Here is an 8,345-nt window from a genome sequence, read left to right as displayed (position 1 = left end):
AGTTCTCCCCCAAACAAAGCACATAATTTAGTATCTGATGTTTTCTGCATGGTTATAATTGCGCCACGAAGTGAACAACGCCTATCAGTGTAGACTCTCTATTTTGCATCCATGCATCTATACTCAATAAACGACCTGCTGCCCTGTGGAAAAAAAAAAACATTAATGACTAGCTTGTGCCACGCATACTTGGATGTTCTAACCAACCTAAAAACATACGACTCGTAATAGCCACAAATTAGTCAGAAAATGAATTAAATACTGATGTAATGTTGTAGTAAACTGTCCTCATTCAGGAGTAGAAATATCTCCACTTATACCCTACTGCATATGTGATCTGTCAGTATGATGTACCCTTGTTGTTCATGCTATTTATCTCCATATGGGAAAGTCAGAGATGGGTGATAAGCTGCACTTGTGTGTTACGATCTCAATATAAAAAATTTCATTAATTTTAAAACATCCAGCAGCCATCATGCACTCAAAGCATTCAGCATCTGTAGGAACGCCTTCATTTTCTGCACTGAAAGAAAGCTCCCATAAGGAAGAACTCTAATCAGTATATCCTAAGAGCATCAAAATACTGGACTGTTAGTTTGGTAACACACGGCCAAGGTATTCATGGCGTAACACTTCCCAGTTCAGTGTATGTGCTACTGATTAACATGCAGTACCGGTGTTAAGAAACGTAGTCGACATCGCTTCTTCATGAACCAGCTGTTTTCCCATACATTATTAAAACTCTGTAACACGAATCAAAAATACCTGATATTTTCGTCATGTCAGATCGTAGCAACAACACGAGATTTCGACGTATTCCCCTATCGCTTTCGTCAGGAGCAACCGGCTGTCGATTTTGTTTTTCTCTCATTTATTATCAATTTGTCACTCAAATTTTATCGAAAGCTACCGTCGCGACAAGTTTTATTCCGAGACTTATATGGATACGGTTTCCACTCTTAATCATTCTTCTGGCTAGTGATCCAGCATTTTCTTCCGAAAAGATGAAATTCAACACAGAGTTACCTTTTTGAAACGGCTGTGTGTTCTCCAGCCAACAGTCGCGCTGTAGTGCTGACACTCTTTAGAAGTCGCTAGTCTGAGAAGTGGCGTCTAGAAACTAAATTTAAACATGGGAGAAGAACACCTATGTCGCATTATGACGATTGTTATCATAATTAATGACCGCCAAGATTTCGTCAAACGAAACAAGCTGATAAGTGCATTTGCTCCTGAGTGAGATTTTCATGTATGCGGTAAAACACCTGAAATCGTATGCATTAAATCAACAGTAACAAGAAAACCTAAGTCATTTGGACAATTCAGCAATTCTCAAACACTTACTTTGAGTGTAGCCGTCGAACGAGTCTAACTATCCATCAACTGATAATTTTGGTGAACATTTTGAAAATCTCTTTACGATCTTAAACTTGCACTCAGCCTCTGAAAATATCTATAAAGGGCGATCAAAAAGGTTCCGTTCGCAGGCTGCACAGTCCAAAATCAGTATTCCAATCAGGCAAAATCGCCGTGAGCGTTGAGGCAATCATCCCACCGACGCACCACGCTGAAGATCCCATTTGTAAAACACCGAGTTCTGCTGAGTGAAGAAGTTGGTAACTGCCCGCGGCACATGTTCGTCCAACAGGAATCGTCGACCCTTTAAGGCCGTTTTTAAGGGACCGAAAGCGTGATAATCGTATGTGTAGGGATCGGGCGAGGGCGGTTCTTCGAGTGTCTCCCACGTGAATTTGCGTAACTTATGCGGTACGACATTTTCGATACATGCCAGGCGTTATCACGAAGCAGCAGCAGCCCTTGTAGCAGTTTTCCCGGACATTTCGCCTTATTTCCCATACATATTCTTCATTCTCCGGTGAATGTTTATGAATGTTTGTCTTTCTGGAGCCAAGAAAATAATAACAGCACGTTCATTCTATTCGGAATTATTTGGTAATAACGTCGCCAAGATTCACGTTTCTGCATTTACCGCTCGAACGTCGGCGAGACTAACGCCTTGTCTACCCATCGGTGCTTAGGCCTATACACTGAAAAGCCACAGAAAGTGGTGCACCTGCCTAATATCTTCAAGGGCCCCCGCAAGCACGCAGAAGTGCTGCGACGCGGCCTGGCATGGGCTCGACTTACGTCTGAAGTAGTGCTGCAGGGAACTGACACTATGAATCCTGAACGGCTGTCCATAAATCCGTAAGAGTACTAGGAATGGAGATCTCTTCTAAACAGCACGTTGCAAGGCATCCCAGATACGGTCGATAATGTTCATGTATGAGGAGTTTGGTAGCCAGCGGAAGTGCTTAAATTCAGAAGAGTGTTCCTGGAGCCACTCTGTAGCAATTCCAGACGTGTGGAGTCCGACCAGGCAACATGTTTCTAGTCATCAACAGGCAATGTCGGCGTTGACGGGCCCAGGAGAGGCGTAAAGCTTTGTGTCGTGCAGTCATCAAGGGTACACTAGTTGGCCTTCGGCGCCGAAATCCCATATCTATGATGTTTCTTTGAATATTTCGCACGCAGACACTTGTTGATAGTCCATCAGTGAAATCTGCGGCAATTTGCTGAAGGGTTGCACTTCTGTCACGTTGAACGATTCTCTTCAGTCGTCGTTGGTCCCGTTCTTGCAGGATCTTTTTCCGGCCGCAGCGATGTCGGAGATCTGATGCTTCACCGGATTCCTGATATTCACGGTACACTCGTCAAATGATCATATGGGAAAATCCCCATTTCATCGCTGCCTCTGAGATACTGTGTCCCATCGCTCGTGCGCCGGCTATAACACCACGTTCAAACTCACTTAAATCTTGATAACCTGCCATTGTAGCAGCAGTAACCGATCTAACAACAGCGCCAGACACTTGCCTTATATGGACGTTGCCGACCGGAGCGCCGTATTCTGCATGTTTACGTATTTCTGTATTTGAATATGCATGCCTACATCAGTTTCTTTGGCGCTTCAGTGTATACCCCCATCGGAGTCGCGCGACATTGCATAAACGCTGCAGCAACGTCTTCAAAAGGAAACTTTGGGATAACCCCTATACATTTAATTGAGAGCGGAATTTTAATCCTTTAACATTCTATTTTCTTTCATGGAGCATGTCTGTAGCTTCGTACATTTGTCTTAAATGCATTCTTTAAACGTCTGTTGCAAACGATTTTTGAGGTAGCGGGGTACTTTGTTTTACGGCTGAAACTTGCTCTCCAGGCTAGTTCAACTAATACACAGTTCCTGGAAATGCAGGATGTACGGGTGAAGCTCACCGAGACCTTTAATTTTTTCGTCAGACTTGTATGACATGAATCCCTGCATCTCCTGTTACGTTGGCGTTGCTATGAGACAATGAGACGTACTAATTTGAAATCAGCTTCATTGGCTGTTTTGTAATGATCGGTCATCTTCTTGTCGTTCTGTTTGCGAGAATGGCAACTTTATTTAGCTAGTTAAAGTTGACGTCACCAAGGAGATGAATAGCTATGCGCTTCCTAATTCCTATTATCTAATTTTCTTGATCCCTTTAAGAGATATACGACGTTGCCAGTAGAATTATCGCCATCTGCTATCTAGATTTACTCAACAGTTTGTCACACCTACGTCATCGCCTTCCGTTCGAATGTTTTCAATCACGTTCACTGACGTACTGTGTAGCAGCTTAATACAAACGATACTGACGTTTTAACCCTACCATCGCGTCTCTGATTCCGTTCGCTTGCTGTCATGTCTACTTGATAAAGACTTCAAATACTGGAGCAACACTCCAGAACTGGTCATCCTTGGGGCTCAAATGTGATTTCCTTTACAGATGAACCGTACCTTTCCAGGAAACTTCAAACAGATCTAAGTATTTCATTCGCTTTTTCTACCACTGATTTTGTGTGTACATCCCATACCATATAGCATCTTAATATTATCCATAAAAAGTTAATAATGTGACGGGATTCACAAAGTTATCACGAGTCTTGCAATCGGATACTGTCACGTTCTTTTTCCGATTACGAGCATTGTCTTTCATTTATCCATATCTTAAAAGAGCTCCCAAGTGGCAGTACTATGCAGACATTACTTTACTATTAACAATGATTATACTTTACTGTCAGCATTGTCAGCGAACAATGTAAAGTGGTTCTGACCTTATGTGATCGTGCAAAACAGCGATTCGCAAACTGTGTTTCAAAAAATGCTCCTTCCAATATTAGACTACTTCTGCTCCTTTAAAATATTGTAGCAGAAGAAACTGAGTAGCACAGTCGTCGTAGTGTAGTGGTTGTGATACCAGACTGTTGCCAGGAGGATCCTGGGTTCGAAACTCACATAAACGGTAAACTTTTAATTTCTATTGAGCGGACGATTTGGATGGGAATCGGTTAATGAAAAGGGGACATACAACTCAAGGTTTATTTACCCAAAACAATTAATTAATTGTAATAAATTACATTGTGGCTTACAAATTACAGTGACAAACAAATCAAGCTGCGTACATTATGAGGTAATAAAATGTTATACTACAGGTAAACAGAGAAACTTCAAAACTGTTTACAATTTGATACATTAAAAATAATCATTGTGCATTAAGTTACATACTTTCACCTAATACAGTAAATTTTTTTAAATGTGAAGCGCAAATGTATAATTTTCAGTTGAACCTATACCTTCTTTAAAAAAGTGATAAAATTTCCGACAGGTATCTCAATTAAAAATCCTTATCACAACAGCACTTACATGACTAAATATACGTACGGCAAAGCCCAACATCAACGGCGCAAAACACATTCAAACTCTCGCCAACATGGGCCGCTTGCCGGTCAAAACATGTTACGACTACAGCAGCGCGCAAACTTACATAGGTAATAACACAGGCCACCTAGCAATCTTGCCAAAATCAGTTCACACGAAGGAGGAAGGAGGAGGAGGGAGGGGGGCGGGGGGAGGCGGAACACAATAATTACCATACGCAAGTCTACTTGCCAAACCTACTACTAAAAATACAGTATAAAACGCTCTCAATTAATGACAAATCCGGGATAGGCCCGGCAATATTGCGCCTGAGCACTAGTAGCCAAAATAAGGTTGACAGATACCAAGGTCTGAGATCATCTCAGGGCTAACTGGCACAACAAATAAATAAGAGTAGAAGACCAAGAAAATGCCAATGCCCAAGAATTTAAAAAAATGGTTCAAATGGCTCTGAGCACTATGGGACTCAACTGCTGTGGTCATTAGTCCCCTAGAACTTAGAACTACTTAAACCTAACTAACCTAAGGACATCACACACATCCATGCCCGAGGCAGGATTCGAACCTGCGACCGTAGCAGTCACACGGTTCCGGACTGCGCGCCTAGAACCGCGAGACCACCGCGGCCGGCCCAAGAATTTAAATAGGATTAAGTACACACGAGGCTAAAATCAATTGGTAGCACCTTGGACATCGTCTTAGGCTTAACTGACACTACAAATACATAACGGTAAAAGAACAGACAAATGACAATGCCCAGCAATTTAAATAAGATAAGTAAGCACAAGGCTAAAAGCGATTGCTAGCAACTTAACAAGCACACACAAAAATATCAGACTGCTGCCACATCACAAACTGAACAGGCGCGCGCGCAGTCCCCAGCAAGGCAGAAAACCAATAACACACTGGAGCAACCGAGCCAGCCTGACCACAGTAATTTCAACTCAGGATCAGGGCGCGTGAGCACACCGGGTCCACGCAAAACACACACTACAAAATAATTCCCACCAACAGATACGGCTGCCCCCCGGGCGGGAAAACAGGGGTGACGACCGGGTACACACCAGCAGAAAACTCGACACCTAGACTCCGGCCAAGACGGAACCACGCAGAAAACATCAACAACAGCTGCAGTAAGGTGAAACGAACCCTGCCACGCAGACCGGACAGAGAAGACACACAGAAAGCCTGACCTGCAATCCTCACAACCCCTGGGTGCAGAAACCCAAGCGATATCGTGGCACCCTTTTCAGAGGCGGAGAACCTCGAGCGATCGCATGCTGGGATCCATCAGTTGTCCACTACAGCACGTCATTAACACGCCACATCGCCCAAAGGCCAAATCAACGAGACCCGCCAACAACGAGACCACACCTCCGTACCGGGGTGGAAGGCAAAATCCCACCAGTTCGGTACGAATCGCACTGCCGAGCCGAGCGGGCGCGGCCCCCCGCGGAAAACGCTCCAGAGGGCAGCAGCCGCCTCAGCGCCTGCGCAGGCCGAACCAGACGGAAGCAGAAATACAAGTCGCTATCGATAGTGCCGGATACGCAACGCGCCAGAGAAATGGCACATCTATATTCGGTTCGAGTATATTCTAGAAGTATCCGCAAATGGCAAGAATCATTGTACTGGAATGTTCTGTAGCTGTATATATACCGTATGTGTTCTGGCCGGAGGCAATTCGCTCCGCGCTCTTACATGTGCAAGTGCTGAATAAATCTTCGTTAAGTGAAGTTAGTATTCGTCATTCATCTACTTACACCTTCTTCTACGTAACATTATTCTGCTAGAGATGCTGGGTATTGAAACTTGTGATAGCACACATCACCGACGACACAGTGGCTCCCATCATGCCACGACCCGTGTTCGAGCCACATACAACAGATCGCAATCTATCGGAGACAGAAGAAGAAGAGGACGCTACCATGACAGCAACTGTGTGCCACCACATGAAACAACCTTCCGGGTTCTCTGGTGACGACGGCCAAGATCCAAACAAGTAGCTGAAGGTATATGAGCGTATAGTCAAATTTAACAAATGGGATGACACCGTGTGTTTGTCTAACGTATTTTTCTACTTGGAGGGCACTGCCAAGCAATGGTACGAGAACAAAGAGGAGGAATTCACAAGCTGGGAAGTATTCCAGGCGGAACTGTGCAAGTATTTCGGCGACACACAACGACAGAAGTGCAAGGCTGAAGATAAACTAAGGTGCAGCGCACAGCGTCCAGGAGAAACTACAGCATCCTACATTTAAAACGTTTTCGAGCTGCGTAAAATAGTGGATCCTAGAATGAAGGAGGAAGATGAGGTTGCACATCTCATGAAGGATGTTTCTGAGGACATGTATCAAGCCCTACTCCTGAATGAGGTTACGAAAGCAGACGACTTCATAAAATGGTGCCAGTATATCGAGACAATGTATCAAAAAAGAATAACACAAAGGAAGTTTTAACGGATTCCAAATGCCGTACAGATGTCTGCGATGGAGGAAAAAACTGATTTCACAAGTGTTCTTCGTCAAATAGTGAGAGAGGAAGTTCAGAAGGCATTTGGATTGCACGGTGAGCGAAAAACCGAGACGCTTCAAGAGGCCATAAGGGAGGATGTGGAACAGACATTGAACCCAATCATCTTTCGTCCTTCATTTCCCTCTAAAACGGTGAAAACGTCGAGACCCAGACGGAGTTACGTTCATACAATGCTGCGTGAGTAAACTGTTTGGGCAGAAAGGAGGACTGATGTCTGGGGGACCCAGGATAACCAACCAGAAGACAGCAGACTGACCTTAGCCGACGCCAACGCCGGTACGACGAAGATGAACAAGAAGAGGTGGGTGTAGGACGACGTACGTCAACATCGCCGCAAGCTAGCCGCTGGAGAGGACGCTCCCCAACACGCCGATCAAGGTCTCCATCGCCGTTTAGAAGCTCCAGCCGATCACCTAGCCGCCGCAACCAGGAAAACAAAAGGGTGTGGCCTTTCTTGGAGGCGAGGCCGCCCAAGAGAAAAATCCTCCGCCCTCGATCACTACAAAAATGATAAGAAACTGCGTCGATGTCCTCATGGACGGCCAACCAGCCCAAACTCTTGTCGACTCTGGAGCATCATAATCGTCATTTCGGAAAAGTACCGTCGCCAGTTGCCAGTTTCAGAAAACATTATTCCTCAACAACAAAACATCTCTGCTGAAGGTGGTTATAGGAAATATGTAAAACCTACAGGAAGATGTGACATTCGTCTGGGTATAAGTGGCCATACACAGCCCATAGAATTCATCGTCTTACAAGAGTGTAGTAATGACGTCATTCTCGGCTGGGACTTTATGAAAGCTTCTCAGGCAAATTATGGATTGTGGTCGCTCGAAGATTATGCTGGACGATTTGAAAGACTGTGGATAGGAAGACGCGCATCGGAGTGTGTGGAGACAGTGTGTGCTCGATGAAGTGATCATACCTGCAGTCAGTTCTAGAAAGGTAACTGTCATGTGTCATGCCATGCATCAACCCATGGATCTTGCAGTGGATTGTAAGAGAAGCCTACCACTGAAGAATAACTTGGTCATCCCAGCCTCTGTCGTCTCGTTTAAGA

The sequence above is a fragment of the Schistocerca nitens genome, chromosome 5 (genome assembly GCF_023898315.1).
Source record: "Schistocerca nitens isolate TAMUIC-IGC-003100 chromosome 5, iqSchNite1.1, whole genome shotgun sequence".
Taxonomy (NCBI): Eukaryota; Metazoa; Arthropoda; class Insecta; order Orthoptera; family Acrididae; genus Schistocerca; species Schistocerca nitens.
This window is presented reverse-complemented; position numbering follows the sequence as displayed.